Source organism: Passer montanus, unplaced genomic scaffold (genome assembly GCF_014805655.1).
Source record: "Passer montanus isolate IOZ18808 unplaced genomic scaffold, ASM1480565v1 scaffold122, whole genome shotgun sequence".
NCBI lineage: Eukaryota > Metazoa > Chordata > Aves > Passeriformes > Passeridae > Passer > Passer montanus.
Genome location: NW_024358945.1, coordinates 608910 through 634768, shown reverse-complemented (window position 1 = coordinate 634768; position 25859 = coordinate 608910). Strand labels below are relative to the sequence as shown.

Here is a 25859-nt window from a genome sequence, read left to right as displayed (position 1 = left end):
CATCTATTTTTGCTGCTCTTTAGAGCACTCACTTTGTAGCAATATTTGCCCATTTTAATAAATGTTATGCTCCAGAAGTTGACCCTTTCAGATGAAAAAAGTGGCAGTGTTACTCAGGAGAAGCAGTCCCTGTGCCCTCAGTGGGGCAGGCAAGACATGCTGATTTCCAGCTGAATTCCTGTGCATCCCAACAGCACAGGCCAAGCTCATGGACACAGCAGGTAACTCTTTACATAGCTAACATTTTCTACCTGCTTTGCATGCACAGCACTCTAGCCTGGACAATCACCTGGTTTGTGGATTTTTCTCCTCCTGAAGAGGCAAGAGGAGACTCTTGGTGGTTATTACCCTCTCCCAGGTTTCCCAATCTCCTCAGCAATTCGCTTCACGAGGATTTAACACGCCTCTCTTGCTCCTGTGATGTGCATTAGATTTTTAACCTAAATATTTAATGTCTGCAGATCACAGGAGACCACGCAGCTGAACAGATTATAAAACATTGTAAAGTTTAAAGCAATACATAGCAGTGTAGTAGCTGGCACTCCGGGAGGTTTATGAGGATAAGAAGCCCCCGGTTTTCTGATTGCCCTCACTGGAGTTCTGTGTCAGAGTAGCATGAAAGAGCAATTAAAAAAAACTTAAAATGTACTGTTAGGTTCTGGTTTGAATGGGTGCTATAGGAGAAAGTCACTGTCAACAGCTGGAGAGTTAGCAACTGACAGAAGAATCAACAGAATTCTGGAAAAACTCTGGAAGTGCAGCTGGAATCAGGAGCTGTTCAAGATAACTGTGGGAATTTGGGGGATAAATCTTTCCCCTTTTTTTTTTTTTTTTTTATGATGTAAGGTGTCACTGCTGAGGGCTATAGTCCCAGCTACTTTTTATATCCACGTGAAGCTCTGTGGGCTGCCAGGACTTGAATGCTCAGATCTGAGAACTCAAGCCACACAGCCTTTCATGCATGTATGAAATGTGAGTTAAGAAGTTCCTTCACATTAAAGTCCCTGTGAATCTGTTCATGTAGATGGAACCAATTTGGCTACTTACCAAAATGGTATCAGAATCTGCCCTTTGATTGCCAGGCAGAAAAGATCAGGCAGCTCACTGACTGATCCAGTGATTTGTTATGACCTAATTGTATATTTAGATGTAAATGTTGCCTTTGGATTTGCCTGTAAGGGCAAAGTTTGACCCTTTCCTTTTTTTTTCCAGCTGAAATGAAATTATGCCTAAGTAACACATCAAAAGAGGTAGGAATTTGCAGTTGGCACCATTTAAGGATTCGTATTATCTATTGATATTACATTAATTAGATATTCCCCCTGCTCAAATGATTCAAATCTTTTTTTTCAGGACTGAGAAAAAGGAACGTGGCTTGTACTAGAAATTAAGATGTGACACAGCATTCAGCTGCTGTTGAACCTGTCTTGCACAAGTGGCAGCACTGGGAGAAAGCCTGGCTAAGAGCACTCCTAGATCAGGGAAATGTAGAAAGCAGTGCATCACTGTTCTGAGCAGTGATTTCATAAGGACAGTTCCTTGTTTGCAACATTCAGCAAATAATTTTCAGGACTGGGCCTGACAAGCATGATTTTGTGCAAGGAGCTAAATGGGCCAAGAAATGAATCATACTGAGAGCTACCTATGTAAGGATATCAGAAATCCATCACAAATTCAGGCATTTCTGTAATATACAGTGGCTGAACTTTGCTGCTGAGTGTGGTGCAACAGCTCTGTGAATGGACAGAGAATTTCAGTTCCTGCAGCTCAATTCATTAGCCTGTGCAAGCATTAATGTTATTTCTTTGAAGTGGAGGAAGACTATTCCACAAGTAGTATTTGCCCCATATAAAATATACAGCATTTGTGTATTTTAGTTGGATATCTGGCTATTAACAGGGAATATTTACCACCAAAAACATATTACCCTTGTCAAGAAAGGTTCTGATTTAACAATTGAAGATTTTTTACAAATCATCTGGAAGTTTAAGACCCTCAGAAAATTATCACAGCTCACTAACATGTTATCTTCTATGACAGCTAGCTATTTCACTATGTTTTTATAAAATTATGAGGCTTTTAGGAGCAAGTTGCAGCCTTACTCCCCACACACACTGGTTTCCTTTTCAACCAAAACTGCAGGGAAAGCAAACACTGTCAAATCAGCCAGTGCTCTGAACAGCCATCATGACAACTTCATCCCAGTGTGTCAACATGCCAGGGGTTTCTCCTGGATACTCCCTGGGCCAGCCCCAGGGAGCCCCGAGCCAGAGGAACTCCCAGCCCTGGAAGCAGGTCTTGCTGCTGGCTGGATAAGAACAGCAACAAAGTGGATGCTCCTCAGAGAAAATAAGGGAGGCAGAAAGAAGCAGGGAAAGAGGGAGAGAAATTGATGTGCAGAGAGGGATGCTGGAAAAAGCCAAAATGGAAATTCAGAAGGAAAGAGGTTAAAGGAAAGCATGGGACGTGTTGGTGGCAAGGAAGGACAGGACAGGAGTTTGAGCTGTTAGTTTATACCCAAACCCATCGAATTTTCAGTCTCTTGTTTTGCCCAGCCTCATAAACACACAGAGATTGTTCTGCCATTCTCCTGCCAGACAGAAGCCTGGCTTTTCCCAAAGGGATCCCCTGCACTACATCCAGAGGCACGAAGGCCACCCAAGATCTTTTGCTTCAGGCCTAACACCCCGAGCAGCTTCTTTTCATGCCAGCAGTTTGCCTTTTTTCCTTTTTTTGTGTCACACTATTAGATTTCTGCAGCTGCTCTGTAGCAATGTGCCATCCACAGGTGGTGCAGAGGAAGGAGGGGAGACACCAGGAAGGAGCCAGGTAAAACCATCACCTTTTGCCAGATGCTTATCTAGACAATCCAGGAAACCACAAGCAGCCAGCTTTTGCCAATAAACACTACTGCAGTAAATTTTTTGCACTGCTTCAGATTTGGAAAAGCCTGAACGATCAGAAAGTATTTTTGGTTTTTTATTTGTTAGATCCAAGGAGACAAGCTGTTATTTTATTGCTCTGTGTAGATGCTCCTACTTTGATGGACAAAATGTCTAGCACAATTGGACCACAAAGTGACATAAATCCCAACAGAACAAAAATATATCCATTACCTACGGTATGTCTGGAATCAATCTCTGTGAGGGATGATTATGGTATTGACCTGAGATCTGTCAGTACATTTTCCTCTGAGAAGTCCCTAGTGCTTGTAGACAGAACCCCTGTGGGGGTTACCCTTCATGTACACCAATATGAACTGAAGAATAAAACTTGCCTTATGCATGTGCTTTTCATAGCCAGATTAAAACCATTAATGTCTATTGAATTAGTAGCTCAATACAATTGTGCTAAAAGCATAAAGGAAATTAATACATATGGAACAAGGAATCTGTGTCACCGAGTCCTCAGCAAGTGATTCCATAATACAAACTTTCACACCTCAGTGCTCCCCATACCTGGATAAACCTCAGTAAATATCTGCATACATTTGGTAATTAGGATGGCAGCAGAAAGGAAGCAAGTGCTGAACAGGATACAGCCACCAACAGGAAGCCCTCAGTGCCTAATGCACTGTAGCTTGTGTTTATTACAAAGACCCTCATGTTCACCTGGAATTAATGCAAGCAGAGCTTTTTTTTTTCCAGATTGTCTTTCAGTCTCTGGGGAAGCTGCATCCAGTTTGAGTGCAGTAATTAACCACCCAGAATTGCCTGCAAAGATCACATCATCACCCAGACCCAAAAACCCATCCAAAGCTAAAGAATTAATTCACGTACAGTGCCAGTGTTCGGCCAGAGGGAAGAAAACCCTACAGAACACACACCTTGCCATGTGTGCTGTAGGTGGAAGAATCATTCTCTTTATCCCCTGGACACTAACCAAAATAAAGTCAGGAATTTCAGTTTGCTGCTAACTAATGGGATTAAAACCAGGTACATGAAATTTGAGAATGTCTCCCGACACTCGAGGCTCCTTTGGCAGTTTGTGCATCAGGACAGGAGTGAAACCATACCATGAGAAGCAATAGAACAAGCTGAACACCATAGCCCTGGGCCTTCATGCAGTCAGACTGCATCATGCCATTTTCTCATGCACCCAGGAAAACTGAGATCAGCTGAACAGGCCACAACAAAGTCCTCAGCAGAAAGGCATGAGCTGCTTCAAGGAGTCCGAGCCCCGGCTCTCCTCCAACATGAAAACATAAAAGGGAAATTCAGAGTCAGTTCCTCTGCTTGTGACACTCATTGTTGCTGGGATGGCTGGACCTCGCCCTCCAGAGCTGTGTGAAAAAATCCTCCTCTGGCCAGGCTCCTCAGCACTTTTATCAGAGATGGAGAGCCACAGAAGGAGAGGCTCACAGACAGGAGGTGGCAAAGCTCCACAGGAACCCCAGCACCCTGTGCCCTGTCAGAATATGAGCATGTGTGAGAGCCCAAAGACACCTGGCCATGCCAGATTCAGGCTGCTTTCAGACCCTGTGAGAGTGTGCCCCTGTGGCTGATCCCGTGACACAGCTCAGGCTTGGAAGCCACAATTCTTTTTTTTGAGAATCAGTGGTTACCCAACCTTACCCTGGGGAGAAGCACTTGAAGAACACCAAGTTCCTTTGTATTTGCATTTTTTAAAGCACTTCAAGTTTGTCTCAGAAGTTTTATAAATTAAAACATTTGCCACAGAGACTAGAACTGTTCATAATCAGCATAAAGATGTATAACTGTCTTAAACTCTTACATAAAAAGATGAGTTTTACCTGGCATTCTGCAGCAATTCCAGGTTTCAGCATCATAAGAGTTTAAAGGATGGGACATGGATTGCACATTACAGTGTCTGATGCATTTAAAAGGGGTTTTTCAGTCATTTTGTAGTGCAACTGCAGTCAAGCTGGGACTATCACCCCACCAAACTGGAATAAATAAATATTTTGCGTGCTTATAAGCGCCCATAAACAAAGTCAAATATGCACTTCTCTATAAGAATGCACAAATTTTTTCAAGCACCGGTTGATTAAGCACAGAAAATTGCAGAGAGGGGCACAAATGCTGCCACCTGCACTCTGCAGTGAGGCTGAGCCCCAGCAGGAGGTGAGTGCCACTGTCAGGAGCACGGAGGGGCAGTGCTCAGCCAAGGGCTCACCCTGGCTCTGCTGCTGCCCAGCACTCCCACGGAACATCCACAGAGCACTCACTCCTTTTGTACCCTGCAAGTACTCCGGGATCTGCAGGACCAAGCCTCCATGAAATATTTAGGAGATGTGCATGCAAAAACAAAGGTAACATCAGGAATAGCCAGGGAGTCTAACAAATGGCTTTAAAAGAAAGGAAGTCTGCATAATGGTATTAAGTGAAAAAACAAACCTTCAAAGAGAAAATCATTCAGATATCTTAAATTTGAAACTGATAGGATAGCAAACCCTGAAAATACGTACAACAAACATCACTGCAACAGATGTGGGGAGAGCCAAGACAAGCACCTGAAAACTCAAGTTGCACTGGGGAGCGCTGAGGTAACCTCAGCTGCAGCAGCACAAAGGCTGCTCCTGTTTACCAAGTCCCATATAAATCTCATCAAGCTAATGTTAATTTCAAGAGTGTTTTAGCACAGCTGGGAAAAATTCATACCATAGAAACCTTGGCTTTACAAAAACAGTAGTTTCTGAAGTATGCTAATTATTTTATAAGTATACAATGACTGCAAATACTTTAAAGGCAAACAGAAACAAGAGTGGATTGAAGCTGTGGGTTAAAAATGAGATGCAAGACCTTTCAGTAGAAGCATGCAAACATTTTCAGCACAGATTTTGATGGCTTACTACATTCTGCTTCCTCTATTCTCCCCCTCTCCAAATTCCATTAAAATTTAATGAAAATAAATGTATGGGAAAGGAAAAATAATTATGGATACAGTTAGACAGAAAACACTTAGTGGCCAAAAAAAAAAAAATCCAAAGATGCCATTATTACTATTTATATTACATTAACAATCACAAAATAATGCACACATACCAAACACAGAGATACAATCTCATCCTACAAATAAAAAGTTTACATTGCAAGACAATGAGCATGAGGACCTGGACCTCCTTGCTGGGCTGGGTTTGTAGCCAGCACCTGAGGCTCTGTTCACCCCTGGGATGTGCAGCCAAACAAGTGAACTCTCTAGTGGTACAACCATGGTTTTATGGCATGGCTGTTTCTGCCATGGAAATACATTCACTCAGGTATGCAATGGAAGTTACAAAATATTTTTTAAAACTGGTTTTGTTTTTTAAACTTGTTTCTTCCACACTGCTGCTGGAGAAAGAAGTTCCCAAAGTCCCTACATTTCTATAGGCTCTAAAGAGGAGTAGAAAGAAATAATTTAAAAGAAAATTCAGGCATTTTACTGTGGATTGCCCTCATTGCTGAGGCTGATCATTCCCAGCAGCCTTCCACTCCCTCCCTGAGCCCTACACAAACCCAGGAATGGCAGCACAGAGGTACTCCTCACACAAAATGTCCTCTCCTTTGCCCAATGTCCCAAGCATTGCAGAATCTTGGAGAGAGGTTAGTTGGAGAGTAAAAGAGAAAGAAAATGATTGCAGAGTAGATCATCTCATCATTTCCCTCATGTTGACTTTTCCAGGCCAGTTATCAATATCATCTGCATCATCTGAAGCAAGCTGCAATTCAATATGCTGGAAACTCAGCACAAATACACCCCAGGAAAAGAAAGGTCCAAAGAGAAACTCACTCAGGAATTCTGTCAAGTGGGGCTAGAGGCATTGCTGTGCCACTGCAGCGTGGGGACAGGATCCTGCTGGAGCAGTCCTGCTGTGTGAGCACCAGGAGGCCAGATCTGGCCAAAGCCAGCACCTTTGCTGGAAGACAGCAGCTGCTGATCCTTAAATGCACAGAAAGTGACAGAGAGCACAAATCACAGACTCCTCCTTCTGTCCACCCCAGCAGTTCTCTCCTGCTTTTGGCTGGACAGAGTTAATTCTCGTCCCAGTGGTTAGCACAGTGCTGTGTTTTGGGTTTAGGCTGGAGCAGCATTGATAGCACAATGAGTTTTAGTTCTTGCTAAGCAGTGTTTACCCTAAATCAAGGACTTGTCAGCTCCTCAGTGCCCTGCCTGGGAGGGGGCTGGAGGTGCACCAGAGCTGGGAGGGCACAGCCAGGACCTCAGGAGGAAAGGTGGCTCAGAACCCACCCAGCATCTCTGGCCTGGTGTGAGCAATTGAATTTTATTTGCATCTCTTGTTTTCCTTGGGGTTTATTTTTATCTCTTTCGTTACTTTCCTTTTCATTACAGCAATTGATTATTTCACTTTAATTCAATTATTAAACTGTTCTTAACTCATGAGTTCTCTCACTTTTCCCATTCCCAGCCCCGCTGGAAGGGGACAGGGAGCCTGTGCAGTGATTAGTTGCCAGCTGGGGTTAAACCACAACCAATTCCCTGCTTGCTCTTCGGCAGCACCTGGAGGAAACTGGAAGCAGAGTGACTGCTCAGATGAGATGATCTTCAATGTCCAAACAACAACCAACATAAAATGTAATTCAAGCTACACTACAGGGCATGTTTTCAGCAATTTTTCTGGGGAGGAAGATGATGCTTGGGGAATTAACTGCAAAACTCCCATTATTAATAGAAGTCACACAGCTAAATCCCCACAACCTATAAGGAAAATATTGCCTTACATTTCTGTCTGGTATCACTCCTGATCTGTGCTGACAGCACTCTCATCATGAATAACATTATGTCAGGCTGCCCAATGATTCCTGAAACTGTCAACAATGCTTAAAGTCAACTTCTCCAAACTTTTTAAAAGTTAATCATCTTCACTCTGGAAGCATAAAAGTTGAATGCAATAGAAAATGTGCAGATTCACAGCAAGTTTTATTGACTTGCTGGCCAAAGACTTCATCTAGCTGCTGAAACATTTACATACGACAAAGCACTATCTATAGAAAGGGTGTCCTTAAAGGCCAGAATATACATGAGATGGCAGAAAGAGTTCAGAAAGTGTGGAGAATAGTGCACAGTGCACTTGACTTTTACACTAAATTATAAAAGGCTTCAGTCAATCCAATGTCTGCAATCAGCCCAGTTTAGGGAGTTTCACTGTAACACCATGTACAAGCACAGCTGAGAAGGAAAAACTCTTGAGAGATCTTAATTTCCTTGTCTTCTTCTGTTGCAATCTGACTTACAATGCCACATGAAAAACCATCAGTCCTTCAATTTCCCTCAATTTATTGATTTTTTTAATTACTACTCATCAATGTGATGAGAAGTTCCAGAGTGAAAGCCTGAAGAAAGAGCAATCAATGTGCTCTTTACCAGTGGAAAATGTAAATTTTCTTTACTAGTTCCCCCTAGGCAGGTCCATAGGGGGCACTAGCAAAGGAAATATCTTTCTTTCTGAAAGGAAGCCAATCAACTTTGCACTTTTAAATGGTTCAATTACAAATAAATACATATATAAATACGTATATTAATTATTTCAAATTGAGTTCCTTATAAATGCTGTACACACTTTAAACACCTGTGTATAACATCTTTTTCTTGTTAATTTTGCCCTTCTCTTTTATTGTCTAAATGGGTGTTTTCAGCAATAATGACATTAACTTGTACTCTCCAGACCTCTGAACTATTGACCCTCACATAGCCAAGATTGCAGGAGTGGATCCAAACTGGACTGGCTTTCTGAATCTTCTATTGGCCTTCATTACTCACATATCTTCCAGTCTGTGCTTCTCTCAAAGCTGCAGCTCCTTCAATCAAGTGATCACATTAGATCACATTGGGATTCACTTTTAAAAAGTTGAAATTTACTGTTAATGCCCAGCTGAATGCACTGAAGAAGTCCAGAAACAAAAAGTCAAAGAAAAAAAAGATGCAGGAATCATTATTTTATAATATCAAGACTATTATGCCAAGCTTGCATTTTGGGGTTTAATTTATTATTTTCAAATTGCACTTGCTGGCAACACTTCTGTTTTACTCTGTGCACTGTTGAACCAAAGCATTTCACAAAGCAGCCAACAAGATCTCTGGGCACTGGACTGAAGTCTTCTTCAAAGATCCCCAGCCTATTTTTTTTAAGAAATAGAGGGTGTATCTGTCATCTTCTCTCAAGAGGTAATAAGGAAGAACTCCATTTGCAGAGGAAGGCACAGTTTTTCTGCTGGTTCCATATTAACCTTAGAAAACCTTTAAACCATGGATATTTCCTCATAATCTGTTTCTACTGGTCTTTTTCACTTTTGAAGGAACAGAAAGAGGATGAAGCAGAATGGAGAAAGAGTCTCATGGAATGCCCACATGATAGGGCCTGTCCTAAGGAAAGCTCTTATCTATAAAAAATTTATTCAGTCATGAGAATCTAAACATAGCTCCCTGCTCACAAAGAAAATACACACAAAAGCCCTCTCATTTTGGGACTGGGTAACCATGGATAAAATAAAGCAAGGAAGAAGTAAAAGTGGTCAGAAACTGTTTGCTTTCAAGTCCTTTCAAGTGCCCCCAGTCAAGCCATTGATGTGGTGTGGCCCAGAAAGGGATAAAGCACAAGGAGATCTACAGCTCATTTGTATATTTGTGTGTTGAACACTGGTGCCTTAGACTGGACCTGCTTCCTAAGGAAAAGGAGGATTTTCTCTCTCTTCTCCTCCCTCCTTTCTTCTCCATGGCCAGAAGCCAGAGAGCTGTGCTGGTGAGAGGAGGTCACTCATGAGCACCACGTCCTCTGACAGCCAACCAATAATTCTGTCATCTCAGGGGATCCAGCCACAACGAGCATCTCCCCTGTTTGCCAAAAAATGCACTCATGTTCAGTCCTGTACCAGGTAAATTCCCTCCATCAGATACATCTGACATGGTCCTGAAACGTGACTGAAATGTTTTTAGATCCAGCCTAGGCTGTTCAGCAGTGCAATTACAACAAAGTAAATAATGAAAAATATATATTTTAAAAATGGGAGTGAGGGTGGCACAGCACTGGACCAGGAGCTTAGAAATGGAACAAGATCCTGAACAATCTGAATTAACTTCCAGCTGGACCTCCTTTGAGTGCATGGTTGAACCAGATGGCTTTCAGAGGGCTTGTTCCAACATAAATTCTGACTCTAAGTGTGGTTTAAATGGCCAAACTGCCCACTGCTGGTGGCTAATTGAGGGTTGCTTAAGTGGCAAACGTTTGCCATGCATCCCATTCTCCCAGGGAAATTTCTCATTAAGGTGAAAGACAAGGTAAAATTGTTTAAAGTGCCAGACCAGGAACATGAACTACTGTAACTTATCCTTCCAGGTTCTTCACTCCTTCTCAAAGTCCTATATGAAAAATAATTACCAATTCTTAGAATAAACACAGATCTTCATACTTCCAATGATTATTCAGAAATTATTTTAGTGCAGGAGCAGGTTTGCAAAGACAAAATTCATTCAGGGGGTGCTTCAAGCTCTGCTTGAATGTTTATAGCAACTTTTATGCAAACTGACATTCCAAAAAGAACTGACATTAATGGACTAGAAACACAGGGAAACTATTACAGAACACAGAAAGAAAAGCTTCAAAAGAAACAGAATTTAAGAGCTAAATTTCTTTAACTGGCTCTGATAAGGGACTGGCTGAACAGAAACCCTTTGAGGAGCTTTCAGACTAACAAGATGACACTCTGCATTGCTGCAAAACACAACACAAAAGTTGGGATGTGAGGCTGAAGACATATTCCCCTCTGGCTTTTGTTTTGTCAGATTTGATGGAGCCAAGCAGACTTTGCACCCATCAGCAGTGGAGATGGAAAGGCCTTCCAGGGAAGCATTAAGGTCCCCAGGAAAAGCTCCTGGAGCTCACTCTCTGGAATCCTGTCCCCATCCCATGCTCCAGGCTGCTGGTAGGGGAGCAGCATTTCCTGAGCCACAGCTCCTGGGGCTGCAAGGCTGCACAGCATCTCACCTTCACCATCTCAAAAAACCAGCTGGCTGGGGCATTAAGAAACCTCAGCTCTGAATCAGGTTGATCTGGGCATTTACACAGTATTGCAGGTCATGGCAGCAGTGCCAGGGCATCAGAGGGGGTTTTCCCTGGGATAACACATCTCCTCCTCTTCAAAAGCACAAAGCAGATCTAAATGTGTCCTTAGACATTGTTGTGATGACAATAAATGACTAAATTGACAATAAATGCTCCACCTTTTTGCTGGGGCTGAAGCAGACATTGACCTTTCCTGAGACTTTCACAATTCCCTGTGAATATTCTTCCACCTCTGTAGCTTCAGCATTCAGTAAAGCTCTTGGTCACCCTTTAGAAATGTTTTCTAAAATGCTTTTTTTGATTCTTGAATCCTGGTCTTTCTTTTTTTCTTTCCTTGATAATTCTTAGCTGGAGATAATGCTCTTTGGTGACCAAATGCATATGTAGCACACCCCAGGAGGAGTACCATGACTTTACTTATACTATGATGTGTGTTAACAAGTCATGGGCCCCATTACTTGTCCACACCCCATCACTTTTCCACAAGATGCAAGAGCAATGTAGGCCAACAAAAGTTACTAAATTCCCACTCTCCACCCATCTTTAAGAACTGGAAGGCTAACTCTGGAGTCGCCTCAAATTATAATGTAGTTCAAAGTAACATTTTAAACTTGTTATGTGCAGTAATTCTGGTTCTTTCTAATAATGGGTGAAGATTTCTACCCCTCTCCCCCTTACAATTTTGGAGCATTCGAAATTTCTGGTTTCTTCAGAATTAACATTGCTACTGAAATAGAAAGTTGCCATTTAAAAAGCTTACAAAATATTCCTCTTCCTTTCTTTATACTGCTAAGTCTCTGATTGATACCTCACTCTCCAAATCTTTCCCTCACACGGTGCCAATTTTGTCCTGAAGAGCAGTGTCCTTCTCCTTTTTGCACACAGGTAACACAGAGCCGTTTTTCCTCCCTCACCTCATTTCATGGCATTGCAGAATTACTGTGGACATTTTCCTCAGAGCCTGGAGAACCGGGCTAATTGTCTGGGAGGTGACAACTGCTCCATCCACACATCTGCAAAACATCTCAGCAAGTCACTGCAATTAACAAAGTCCAGCATGTTTGATTTAATTCTCACTTGAGAGTTCTTCTGACAAGAACTCGTTCGGGTGTACCCAGCAAGGCATGAGCTGAAACAGAATAGGTAAGGATTAAATGTCTTGCCTGTACCCAGAGCCCTGCACCTCCAACTCTTCCCAAAACACTAATTAATTAATTAAGACTCAAGTTATTCTCCATGGTGGAGAAATACAGCTTTGCCTGCTTTATGTAGGTCAAGGTCCGAGGCAGAAATAGGCCAAGTTAATTGGCCAAGATCCAAGAGAAAGCACGCAGCAGAACTGGAAATTCAACTATGACTTCACTTCCAAGATGTCTCACATTCCCCACCCAAAAAATCAGTCGTACCTTCATTCATTCCTTCCTCCTGAACACTTGTAATTTTGTAACTTGATGACCATCATTTCCAGTCAGTGAGCAACACATCACTGAAGCAGCTCTTAGAATCTTCAGTAAAGGAAGAAAATATAAGTACAGTACTCCAGAGCAATGCAGAATAAGAGGTTTAGGGTTGTTAACCTGATACTTGCTCTGATTTGATCAGCACAGTCCAGGCTTGGAAAGCTCAGACAAGCTAAAATTGGTAACTTTGATATTTTTGTGACTTTATGTCATCATCCATAACACTACTGTACAGTAAAACATTATACATGATGACATAACACCTGGAGAAAGCATTGTGCTTATCAGAAAGGCTGTGGGTTTAGCCAATTCAGCTCAAGACCTCGTGAGCATTTCTGAGCTCTAAGCCAGGCTCTATCAGCTCTGGTTATTACCTCCGTCCTTTTTCTGGCAAGCTGCTCCAAAACAAGGAGCAAATAATGTGCCCGCATTGTCTACCCTATGCAAAAGCCACACAAGGGTTTAACAGTTTGATGCACAGCAAGAAAGATACAGGTCGCTGTTGTCTGTTCTGGCATGACCTTGTGAAGGTGACCAAAAAGAAATTTAAAATAAAATAAATAAAAAAAAAAGAATGCTCTGCCTTCACAGACCTCTGCCTTTTGTGCGAAGGCAGCTCTAAAACATGTGTCAGGGTAGCCACAATAGTGCTAATGAAAGAAAGTGGAAGGAAAGTTGTCTGTGTCTCTAAGAAAATCCCCATCACATCTACAGCAGCAGCTCTGAGCCAGCAACTGTTCGGTCCGAAGTTTGAACCGACTCCTGAAATTCACCATCTCCGGGGCCTGGCTGCTTAATAAAGACTACAGGGTGTTGAGAAGCACAGTATATTATTTCATTAAGTGCTTTTTCGGAGAAGGAGATTTAGAAGCAAAACTGCTGGCTTTGTGTGGCAAGGTTATGACCTTTGACAACTTTGGAGCTTATCTCTTTCATCTTCCCACTCCCCCGAGACCCCGAACTTGCGGAGGGATGGAAACGGGTAAGCCGGGGCCAGACAGAGTCCAGCATTGTTGTGGGGCTGCCTCCTCTCCCTCTCCCTCTTTCCCCTTCTCTCTCTCTCTGCCTCTCCCTCTCTCTCTCCTTTTTTCCCCCCTAAACAAAACAGATCTGAACTGAGCCAAGGAAACAAAAATGTATTGTTCCTCGCAGATGGAAGCGAGTGTCGCCTAGGTAACCAGATTAATCTCCTTTTTCTCTCCCTTCCTCTCTTGTAGTGCGGTAATCGGTGGGCTCTTTTCACAAAAAAGCCAGCCTCAAAGCTGGGGCTCTAACTAGGTTCCTAATTAGCTGCAATTTACAATGAAGACAACATGATGAGATAATAGAAATTTGCAAAATAATGACATACCTCAGCAAAATATTCCTCCTCCTAAGAACCATTTTTATACAAAAACAATAAAGAGGGCCCTTCTAAAGCAAAGCTGGAAAATGGTGGTGTATTATGTGACACAGAACATTATTGTTCGCCTCTTGTTCCCCCAATCAACAGCTTATTGTTTGGCATCTTAAATAAAAATGACTCAAATACAGGCCACATAATGATCTCCATTGCGCTAATACACTGTATATACAGAGTAGTCAAAAATGTACCCAAGCCAAGGCCAGTGGGGCTGATAAAGTAGCAGGGCCCAGAAAGGTAATTTACAATACAATGCACTAACTATTATTGCTGGCCTTAATCACACGTATCTCCCTGATTTCTGTCAGGATGCGCTCCGACATCAAAAAAGGGCACTTGAGCGGGGGGCAGCCAGTTAATGAAATATGATGGCTCGCATTTGTTTTCATGTGGTGGTTGGCTCAAACGAGGCAGCTCCAGACTGTTAGCCAACAGTCTTCCCTTGTGCGACATCAAAGGCTCCCATTGATGGCAGAGAGGGAGGGCGCGGGCAGGGGGATCGCGGGAGACAGCGCCGAGGGAGGAGCGCTGGGCAGCTCAAAGGACCATTAAATCCTAATCTCTACCTTATGTCCCGAGGAGCAGAGCGGGCTGGGGCTGGCCTGGCTGCCCAGCTCCAAGGGGAGGAGTGCCAGCAGCTCCGCGTGGGATGGAACAGCCGCGGATGGGCACGGGGCTGCACGGGGCTGGCTGGTGCACTTGTGGGGGTACACTGGGCTCAGGGCAGCTTTGATCTCCACAGAAAGGTTCCATAAACAGCAACAGATTGCCTAAAACCATCAGGAAGAGCGGCAGCATCCAAAGTCACTCCTTATTTGATCTGTGGGCTCAGCAGTGTTGGGTACAGCTGTAGTGTTGATGACCTACAGCTTGTCAAGGGTTGTCCCTCAAAGTGCAACTATGGCCACTTTGGACAAGGATGGACAAGGATTATCATGCACCCTGACATGGTCTTTTGGTTCCCGAGAATGGCAAGAAGCCTAATTTCCTTCACAGGATAATTGGAAGGATTGAGTAATGTCATGTTACACAGAGCAAGCCAAGTGCTGAAAGCTACTGACAGGAGACGTGGCTCTAGCAAGGTCCTGCAAGACAGCTTACAGCAAGGGTTAACCACTTCAAGAACCACTGTAACTCCACTGCCATCTGTTTATGCAACTTCTTTCATCTTTCAGGATCTCAAAGCACTACATGGTATTGTAAGTTTGTTGAGGAGAGCCACTGAATACATCAATGCTGAACATTATGCTGTGCAAGAATGAGGAAAAGAAGATTTTAGAAGTGTGCCAAATATACCATTTTGAATAACCACTGCCATGAGGTTTAAACAGGACACAGCGCAGACTGGGTTTTGGGGTTTGTGATATTATTCAAAACACTCACATAAGAAACATATTGATCCCGAGAGCCTTTAGAAGTGTAATGTGACACCTTTAAATCAACAACAGTGAACATTCAAACAATAATGCAAAAAATAAAAAGAAGGATGCAGGTTTAAGACACAGAACAGCACTGAAAATAGATTTCAGTTTTGGAATTGGGTCTGCTGTAAACAAACACAGCAAAGATTTCTAGGAAAAAGAGAACAAGGTGGACAAATGTGAAGCATTCAGTCTTTAAATAGAAATAAACAGCAAGCAATAGATGGTCAGATCCTTGTGTGCTTAATCCTATTCTCTCCATGCAAAGTGTGATTCAGCTGCAGAATAAGGTGTCATTTAATGTAACAGCATCAAAACTGCTTCTGAAAAACAAAATAATGTGTAAGGTACTTGAACTGCTTGTCAGGCAGCCCTACTCCAACTAATGCTGAGCATCTTCTTATCCCATTGACTTCTCCCAGCACGGGAGCTGGCAATCTACCAGAAGTATGCTGACACACAGGATCAGGCAGCACCTAAGAAAAGAGCAGGAAAGTGCAGAAAATGGCTTTGAACCTGTGAACCCAGTTCAGTGTAAATCCCGTGTTGACATTACTGATCACAGAAGTCACTAGTGCTTCCTTGCACCAACTGAAAGCCAGATCTAAAGACTGGTGTGTTAGCTTGTTGGTTTTCCTTTTTGTTTTCACATACTATATACGTTTCTATGGAAGGCTAAATATAGCCTGTTCCTTTCAGGCTCATCTGAAAAAGCAGACCCAGTTTAAAATTTAGATTTCTAAACACAGAAGTAAGCTTTTTACCTGGCACATTTTTCTCCTTTGGAGCTTACACCATAGTTTTGCTTAATCCATCTAGAGGTTTCATCACTGCATGCTCAGATAATCCTGTGTGGAACAGCCTCCACACACCAAGAATTCAGAGAAGTGGGAACGGCGTTGTTGCCCTGTACGTGCCATGCCAGAGTCAGAATAGCAGCTCTGTATCTGCAGCCTGGGATGCCCAACACCAGCTCGCCATTTGACACAGAAAACATTAGCTCTTCCAGCTCCTTGGATGGATGAAACAACTCAGTGAGAGTTAGTACCCACAATTACAGAGCTCTAGCTGATATTGCAGGTGCATGGTACAAATGGAATTCAGTTGGATTTCCGTATATTCAGTATCTGAAGGTTTGGGAGCCTAAATATTAACCTTTCCTCCACAACAATCCTATCCAAAGCATATCACCATAGGAGGTCCAAACACTGGGCATAAACCTGCAATATGAATCCTCTTATTCCTTCCCTTCTTTTTCTTTTTTTTTTTTTTTAAGTTAACAGAACTGTTTGTGTAAATAAACCTTGCAAGGCTGGACACAAAGTGTGCTTTCTTTTCTAGCATCCCAAGTGTCTGGCACAGACTGTGTTACCCAGGGTCTATCTGAGATCATCTACACCATTCCCCTGGAATAGCACCTGCGTCCTCGTGGCCTTGAATGGCTCTCACAATACAAATTTACAAATGGCTTTTGAAAATTACCCAAACATCCTTCGGCATGAGCAAAATCTGCTGCGACACAACTGCCTGGCCTTGATTTTATTATGATATTACCACTCCCAGCCTTTGGGGAGCTTTGTGTGTGTCAGCACATTTCTTTAGCATCTCTGGTAGCCTTCAATCTTCCTGCCTTTTATACCTTTGAACCAGTTGCAAACAGCAAGAAAAACTGCACAAACAATGGGTTCGCTCAGGATGCGAGGAAATCCCCGCATCTAACTGAAGTTTAATTCTCTCCAACTCCATTCCTCCTTCTCTTGCCCCTGCCCCCCAGGGGAGGTGGGAGGAATGGTTTAAATCAATAACCAAAGGCTCCAGTTTTGCAAACCCTTGAGCCATTAGAGCTCCAAGTCCTCTGCACCAGCCCCAGCCTCCCCCAGCACACACACACGTAACACATATAGAAAAGAAATGCTGGCAGCCTGGCATTAACAATGTTCATTCAGTGCTCTTTACTTAAAGGAAAAAACAATTAAGTGAAACCTTGAAGTAATCTCATTCTGCCTATTTAGCCTCTTCATCCCTCAATGTGTGGTTAGTAAGTGTTGCAATCAGGGGCTAAGGCCTGCTATCATTCGGCCTTAATTAAAAAAGACACAAGCAGTGGAGCTGTGAATTAGAAATGTAACAACGCACTACCCCTGATTAATTCGAGGCTCATGTTGGATTAATAACTCCAAACAAAGAACAAAAGGAAATTGTTATGCGAATTGCAGTCCTCCCAGGCCAGACAAAGGTCAAATTTTTTTTTTTTTTTTTTTTTTTCCCCCCCATTATGACAAAAGCCCTTCATTAGGGCTAATGATTAAGGAATAATCTGGAGCTAGGACAGGAGAGTATCTGTGGGAAAGTGACTTTTGTGGCTGCTGCCCCGTGGCTCTCCCTGCCCATGCAGCTGCAGAGGCAGCTCCTCATTTGGGGGGGGTCTTCTGTGGCAGCAGCAAAAGCCACAAACTGCTGTGCTTCATTGCACACCACAGAGTCAGTCACCCCCAAATTGGGGGTGTAAAACAGGATGTTTGGGACACACTCAGTGCACTGCCCACATCTTCATGCAGAGGTCTTTTGGGGATGTCATCTGAGAAAGAAGGGTACTACTAGTCTGAAACCCCATCTCCAACCAAAACTAAGCCACAAAGAATAAAATCCCATATTTTCTTGCTGTTGACACCCCCAGAGAAATGATGATGGAGGACAACAGCCTCAGCTTGCATGATCTTGGATAAACTGTCCTTGCAGTGAGCAGGAACAGGGCACGTCCCCCTGGTCCCATGAAACATGACTTTCTCATAACTCATATGGCAGAGCATTTTATATGGACTGCACAGTCATTCTATATAGAGAAAAAAGGAAAGTTCGGGTCTACTTAGGAATCTGGCACCTCATGCCAAGAGCAGGCCCACAGAAATGAAAGAAGAGCAAGAGAGAAGCTTCAGGGGGTTCATCCCCACCCTCAGTGCCTTCTGGAAGGGCTCTGCCCATCAGCTCAGGAACAGCTTGCCAAACAGCTGCCAGCAGCTGGCCCAGCCTGGGTGGGCAGGTACCTCTCTCAGCTAGACCCCTATTGTTTGTACACATCTCAAAAGGCAAGCTGGAATGTCTCAGGGTTTAATTCATTGGGGGTTTTGTTGTATATTCTGTAACAAGAACACAGTTTGGGACCAAATTTATGTGCCCAGGAATTGGCTCCAGCAAGCAGCTGGGAGCCAGCACACTTCCCACCTTAACCTAGACCTCTTGCTTAACTCAAATAAATCTCTCCTGATTTACATAGAAATGAGATACAAAGACTCAAGCAATAGTTCTCTTCTAATCTTAAATTCAGGTTGAAATAATATTCTGTGAAGAAGCTCCTTGGTGTAGGATTGCTGACAAATGCACCAGGACTCTGACCTGATGTTACCAAGAGCCACCTTAAAGCCTAATAAAACCACACAAAACCTGCTACTAGCACCTGGCACTGCATCAGCAGTTCCCAAACCTGCAGGCACTGAAGAACAGGAGTTATGGGATATTAAAACACCTTGGGATATGCAGGTTCTGTGGAAATCTCTTACCTGTGCTAGGTGCTGGAATGAATTGCAGGTTGCTCGGCGAACTCAAAGGAAGATCCTGTTCTGACTTTCAGCTTGGGATCATCTCCATTCAGTTCTGGCACCAGCTGCACTTGGTCCTCTTGCCAAGGGGCTGCTCACACAATTGCGGCTTCTGAATTAGCTGTTGGAGGGGAAGAGGTGGTTTGTGAATTGCCCAGTTCTGAAGCCCTTTCCTACTCAGAAATATTCCAGTTTTAAATATTAACCCAATACATGACTATTCAACTTCTCTGATGCTTTCCTTTTAAGTATCCATGCTCTCTTGCTTTACATATTGATTTCTTAGCATGCAACCAAAAATTAAGATGAAATACCTACTGTGCCATGGAAAAAGAGAGTCATATACTCAGAAACCCTTTTGCCTGCGTTATACCACGTTATTAAATCCAAATTACATGGAATGCAAATTCTGTTAGAAATGAATCTTTCAAGCATTCCACCAGCTCCAAAATGTATTCAAAAAATAATTTTTGAAATCTGTTACTATTAGAAGCTCAGCAACAAATTAACTTGCATGCACTACCAGCTATTTTAGCTACTTCCACTCTTCAGCACGAAAGTAAAATGCAAGTTTTAAGTATGCAGCTCCAAAAGTTTAGCCCATTTATTCATCTGTCAAAGAAGGAAACGAGTGCATATATCCCAGTAAGAGCAGTAGGATGACAAGATTTCCCTTCCCATTCATGTTGAGAGCCAGTTTAGGTTGTAGCCTTCAGTCTAACGGGACAAAGACTGGTCACACATTTCTCATGTATTCTAATTACCAAAGACAAAATCAGTTTCTTCTCCAAGAGTGAAAGAATTGCAGAACCATTTAGGTTGGAAAAGACCTCTGAGATCATCAAGTCCAACCCTGGATCACCACTTTGGCAACTTGACCATGGCATTAAGTACCACATGCAGTGATTTCATTAATGCCTCCAGGGATGTTGACTCTACCACTTCCTTGGGCACTTGGGCAGCTCATTCCAATGTTTAACAACACTTTCTGTCAATAAATTCCTCCTGATGTCCCACCTGGACCTCCCTTGGTGTAACTTAAAGCCATGTCCTCTTGTCCTGTCACTTGCCTGGGAGAAGAGGCTGAGCCCCACCTGGCTGTACCTTCCTGTCAGGGAGTTTAAAGAGTGATAAAGTCCCCCTGAGCCTCCTTTTCTCCAGGATAAACAACCCCAGCTCCCTCAGCTGCTCCTCACAGGACTTGCTCTCTAGAGAGCACACACTCAGGAATTTTTTAGGCTCTCACTTCACAGTGTTAGTCCCCAGGTCCATGAGATGACATCACTCTCAACACAGGACATGCACCTCTCATTTACCAGACAATTGTGTGCAAATAAACAAAGAAAGTCCCCCTGAGCCTCCTTTTCTCCAGGATAAACAACCCCAGCTCCCTCAGCTGCTCCTCACAGGACTTGCTCTCTAGAGAGCACACACTCAGGGATTTTTTTAGGCTCTCACTTCACAGTGTGAGAGCAAGTCCCCAGGTCCATGAGAGGACATCACTCCTCTCAACACAGGACATGCACCTCTCACTTACCGGACAATTGTGTGCAAATAAACAAAAGATGAAAGCTGATGTGCTAAAAAATAGCTCAGCACAGTGATTAAATACATCCACTGCAAAGGAATTCAGGATAGTTCCCTTCTGCTTTCTACAGAAGAAGACAATCAGGGGCATCTGCTCTCTCCCAGCCCAAATGCCAGCACAGGCCAGGTAAGTAAAGGTTCCTACAGCCTACATCAGCTGATAACCTACAAATCTGCTAGGGATGAGGAGGAAAATAATTTATTTAAGTGGCTTCAGACCCAACCCGCCCCACTACTAAGTCTGGCACGTGCATGCTGAGTCTTGAAATCAAATTATGCCTATTTTCATAGCTCCTGCAAACACTGTGGCCAAAAACAACTTCCAAGGAGCTCCACTGGATGGGACAGGCATAGCCTAAAACCCATTGCACTGTGAGCACAAGTGCCTCCCCCTCTGACACAGCTGCAGGGTCAGGTGGGACAAGGCACGCCCTGGGTAAGCTACACCTGGGGACCAGCAGGCTGCCCTAAATTCCTATGCAACCCCCAAAACTGCCTGTGCTTTGGAGCCCATCCCACTCTCCTTGCTCCTCTCAGCTATCTCTAAAGCCCTATGGATTTTTATAAATCCCAAAGCATCAACAACAGGCAAGCATTGAAAGCTGCCCTCAGCTTGACTTGCTCTTTTCTTTGTGGCAATAATCTCAGAGCTGTGTACCTGTATCTTTAAGCAAATAAACCAACAAATTTCCCTGATTTTACTTGACATTTGTTCTTATCCTTTCCCTTTATGTAGGAGCCGCCTCTTTCTCTTCCTTTCCACTCAAACTAGCCACCAGTGAGAAACATTCCTCCACTCTAGCTCTTACCAAGTGTGAAAGAGCTTTCACATATCTTTACCTCACTGACCCTTCATCTCTTTTCAAATCACAGATAAGAAACAACATTTTCTTATCTTGCTAAGAACTGGGAACACTTTCCACTTCTATTACAGTGTTTGCCACCCCTATTAAACACTCTAAGAGCCTGCACGAAAAAAAAATTATGCATAAATATGGTAGTTCTCTGATAGATTCCAAGCAACCAGTTTTTCAGTGGATAGTACTCCAAACCGTACTGCAAGCAAGCAGCTGTGTCAAAAGATTAAATATGATGGGATGTGCAGAGAAAACCAGTTATGTCAAGCCCATTTGTCTCTCCCAAAGAAAAGCAAGCCAACCAACCAAAGATAATGTGGGTTCTTCTATTCACCTTACCAAAATGCCACTTCCACTGGAAAGATAAAATCACGGCACAGCAAATTAGGTTTTACACCTGGATAATTTTTCCAAAGAAGTCCAGCACCTTTGTTTAAGCTCAACTTAAAGGACTGCACACCATTGCTAAGTGTTCCTGGGTAGCTGCTGCTCTCCCTCTTAGAGGTGCCTGCTCCTCAGTACTTGGCATTAAGCAGGGCAAGACATAATTTCATTGAAAGATACAGCTTACATTCCAAGACGCAAAAATATTTCATGAAACACATTTTTTTCCCCCTTTCATTTTTGGCCAGCTTTAATGGTAATTATGGGGATTGCCAATTATTGTTATAAATCTAGAAACACTGCAGTAACTTCCTTGTAAAAGAATTTATAATACACTTCAACAAAGTTATCAGGAATCTTATCTAATTCTTCATTACTGTGATGAGATATTGCATAAAGGAGTAAGACTAAGAGTCTATTCATGTTGTATAAGCCTGGAAAGAGGTTCCAGAAGCTTAAAAGAACTGGATCCCATAAATAATTTCACCTTTGCCTTTTTTTTTTTTAAATTTCTTGTGAAATCTGTCTCCTTTGCTTTGATGCCTTTGATTGAAAGGCATTGTGTAAATGACTCACATTTGAGCCACTCTGAAACACGAACACCAACAAAAGCCAAAACATACAATTTGGTGTCTTTGCCTGCTGACTAAACACTTTTCCTTGTATCTCCCTTTGCTTGGAGGGTAAATTGTTAGTTTCAAAGCTGAATGACTGCTTCAGTGAGTTGGGTAGCAGACTATTGGTACAGTGTGATAATTAAGGGATCTTAGTTCTTAAACAATGCTGATAAAACAGAAATCCCTCTCCCTTTTTTCTGGATTACCTTTAGAACTGAAATCAGAGCATGTAAAATGAATAATAATTTGCACCTTCTGTGAATGATAAAAGATTGAATCAAATTTTAACTAGAGTCTATTTGTAAATCCCTCAGGATGACATAATTACTATTCAACACATACCTTAATTAGCTGTACACATCTATTTCATAGTATTTAACAGGTTTAAACAGCTCCTATTGTCTGCTGAATGGATGTTCCATTCTTATCAAAACTATTTATAATAGGAAACTATTCTGAATTTCCTAAACTGGAGGAAATTTGCTCACAGAAGTTAAGAAATCATCTGGAAATTACTGTTCCTATAGTCAAATAGTTTTTGGTTGGACTTGTTTGTTTTTAATTTTTAAAGTTGTTTCAAATTCACCAGTGGTACAAAGAATGGCATTGCACTGATGTAAATTATTGTTGCCGCTGCTTCTTTCCTTTTGATGAGAAAAGGTCATAGTTGCATTGTCTGAGAAAGAAAAAATCTATTCAAACTTTTGCATAGAATTTGAAACTAATAACAGGCTAGGCAAGGACATGATTTCTTCTCCTGGTTTGGATTACATGGCCTCACATCCAGAAAGCACTGCTGCTTTCATTGCTCCATCATGGTCACAAACAGGCTGAAATTGGCAAGCCATGCCTTCAGGTGAAGGTGAGGAATTTGAGCACTTGGTGCCCATGCTGAGGAACAGCAGGTGCCTGCCCAGTGCAGAGGCTGCTCCCAGACCAGTGGCATCTGCAGAACAACGAGCTTTGGCATACCTGCAGCTGCCCTGAGCTCGGCTTGGTGCAGGTCACAATCACTTCCCTAAAACCAGACAATCCCAGAATCTTACAGGCTGGAAAAGACCCCAAAAGTCGTTGAGTCCAAGCATTATCCCAATGCTGCCAGGTCCACCACTGAGCCATGTCCCCAAGTGCCACATCCACCCTTCTTTTCAGTGTCTCCAGGGATGCTGAAGCAAATGAGAGTGACAGTGATGGTGCACAGCCACATTTGTACATGGTATGTTTTCTTATTTTGTCAAACTGCCCCAAGTGAGATTGAAATGCTTGCTTAAATACTTATTTTATACCCTGTGCCACATGCCTTCTGTTCTCCTAGAAGTAAAATGCTAAAGACTCTTCAGACACCTCACTGCCCCAGAGCCAAGGCCAAATGAAGATAATCCACACCCAGGGAAACGATGGAGGCTGGGCTGGGGGAGAGGGAAAGCAGGACTAGAAGTGCCTTGCTCTCCCAGACACCTTTTCCTACTGGTTTTACTGGGACCACAGAGAAGCCAAGACCTCCACAGTGACAGTAAGGGAGCACTGCCAGGACCCAAGAGCCCAGGGAAAGGGAGAGACCAATCACACTGCTTTGGCAGAGGAGAAACTAAACAACCTGAGGAGAAGGTCTGAAAGATACTGTGGGTACTACCCCTCCCAGATACCCAAAAGTCATCAGACCAGGCTTGAAGTCCTAAGATTTACCATAAACAATAATGCTTAGAAACATACAAACAAACAAACCCCCTAAACCAATGCCTCCCAATGCATGTGAGATCCTTTTATCTTTCTCTTACTTCTCCCCCATGTCATATTTTCAAGTTTTTCACTGCAATTCCTTGTAGCAAAAATGTATTTTTCTTATAAGTGGAGGTAGAGATTCCTTCACATTCATATTATCTCATAACAGAGCTTTGCAAGGCTTGCTACATATTGTAAGCTTTGTGATAAAATTGCAGACACTGTGTTGGGAAGCTAATCTGTTTTGCCCCTGAAACAGAATGAAGTCAAACAAAATAAGAACAAATTCATTCAGCTGGGAATGCTTCTTCCTTCACGGTTATGTTTCTTCTTCTGTGTATGATGAAACTAAATGTCCAATCATTGAAAATTAAAATTATATGGATCACTCAAATGTATCAATCTGATCCCTGATCTTTCTCAGCAGATTTAGGGATGGAGGAGGAAAAAGAAAAGGGGGGTGTGTGGTATATATGCTGAGGTGTTTTGTACTTTACCAGCACCTCTCTTTGAACCCCAGTTTCCACCCTGCCTTGCTGTGGTCTCAGCCAAGACCCAACAAGAGCAGGTAAGAGGGTTCCAAACCTTATACAAGATATAAGTATATATATTATATATTATATATAATTATATCATACTAGATCAATTATATTGTTAATAATATAATTTATATATTATTATATTATGATAAATTATTGTTATTATTATTATTATTATTATTATTATTATTATTATTATTATTATTATTATTATTATTATTCATATCCTACTGGAAAGAGAAGTAGTTTGAGCTCAGCTGTTCCAGCTACAGAGGAAAAAAACTACAGGAGGCCAAAGAAAGATTTACAATTCTCTTCCACTTAAATGACATCACATGTGAGGAAACATGCATTTTAATAGAGCACTGTATAGAAGAACTTTGTGAGAGTGAAAAAAAAAGCCTGATAGCAGATCCAGGCAGCAAAACCATGAGATTTTGAGCATCATAAAAAGGATGGTGGTACCAGCTCACATGGACCACCCAGTATGTTCCATCCCTAGCTGATTCCTACTGTCTTACAATACTGATACTGCGTTATTTATTATTTGCATTATATATTATTTGCATTACAGTATCCCCAGTAAGGCCTCCAGGAAGGCCCACAGGAGTATTTCCATGTTTGGTTGATTAGTTTTGCATCTGCATAAAAATATTTGCCTTGTTGCCTGAAACCTCGACTTCAGCACGGAAATGCACAAAAAGCAGGAAATAAATCTGATCTTTCTGCTTTCCAGCTCCAAGCTGATCAATGTTTAAAGTAATTTACTTATAATAATTAAAGACGAAGTTGGTAATACAAAGAATGTCTTAAAACCACATTCAGCGTGTCAGATTTCTGGAAGCTCTTCTGAGTCCTGCTGGAGCCCCAGGTAACTGCAGACCTGTTGAGCAGTGAGCACAGGCATCTGAGCCAAAAATGCCCTTTCCAAATCTTAATTACTGTATCTGTGGAATACCTATGAAAATCACCTGTGATGATGTCTGTTGTGCATGGCTGTGGTTTCACTACGAAGGCAGGAACATTTACACGTGAAACTCCTTCTGTGGGTAACACTTGAAAAAATAAATATATGTATATGCATCTCCAGAAGAAAGAAAACTTGACAGAAACATCAAGCTTGCCGTGTTGTGTTTTCTAAACACACAATATTGTAGGCAGACACATTGTCCCTACATAATACACTTTGGCACAATCACAGCTCATTCTTGTGTAAATAATTTGGGATAGCATTAAAAAAATTGCAAATATGGC

At 42.4% G+C, this 25859-nt stretch overlaps 1 protein-coding gene across 6 annotated transcripts in view; it reads right to left on the bottom strand.

Annotated features, from left to right (window-relative positions):
• Positions 1 to 25859, bottom strand: part of SOX5 (SRY-box transcription factor 5) — a 607462-nt gene that overhangs the window by 300305 nt on the left and 281298 nt on the right. For all 6 annotated transcript variants that reach the window (XM_039698241.1, XM_039698239.1, XM_039698237.1 and 3 more), the window contains one exon: positions 18861 to 19020. The gene's annotated coding sequence lies outside the window, so the exon portion shown is untranslated. The remainder of the gene's footprint in view (positions 1 to 18860; positions 19021 to 25859) is intronic.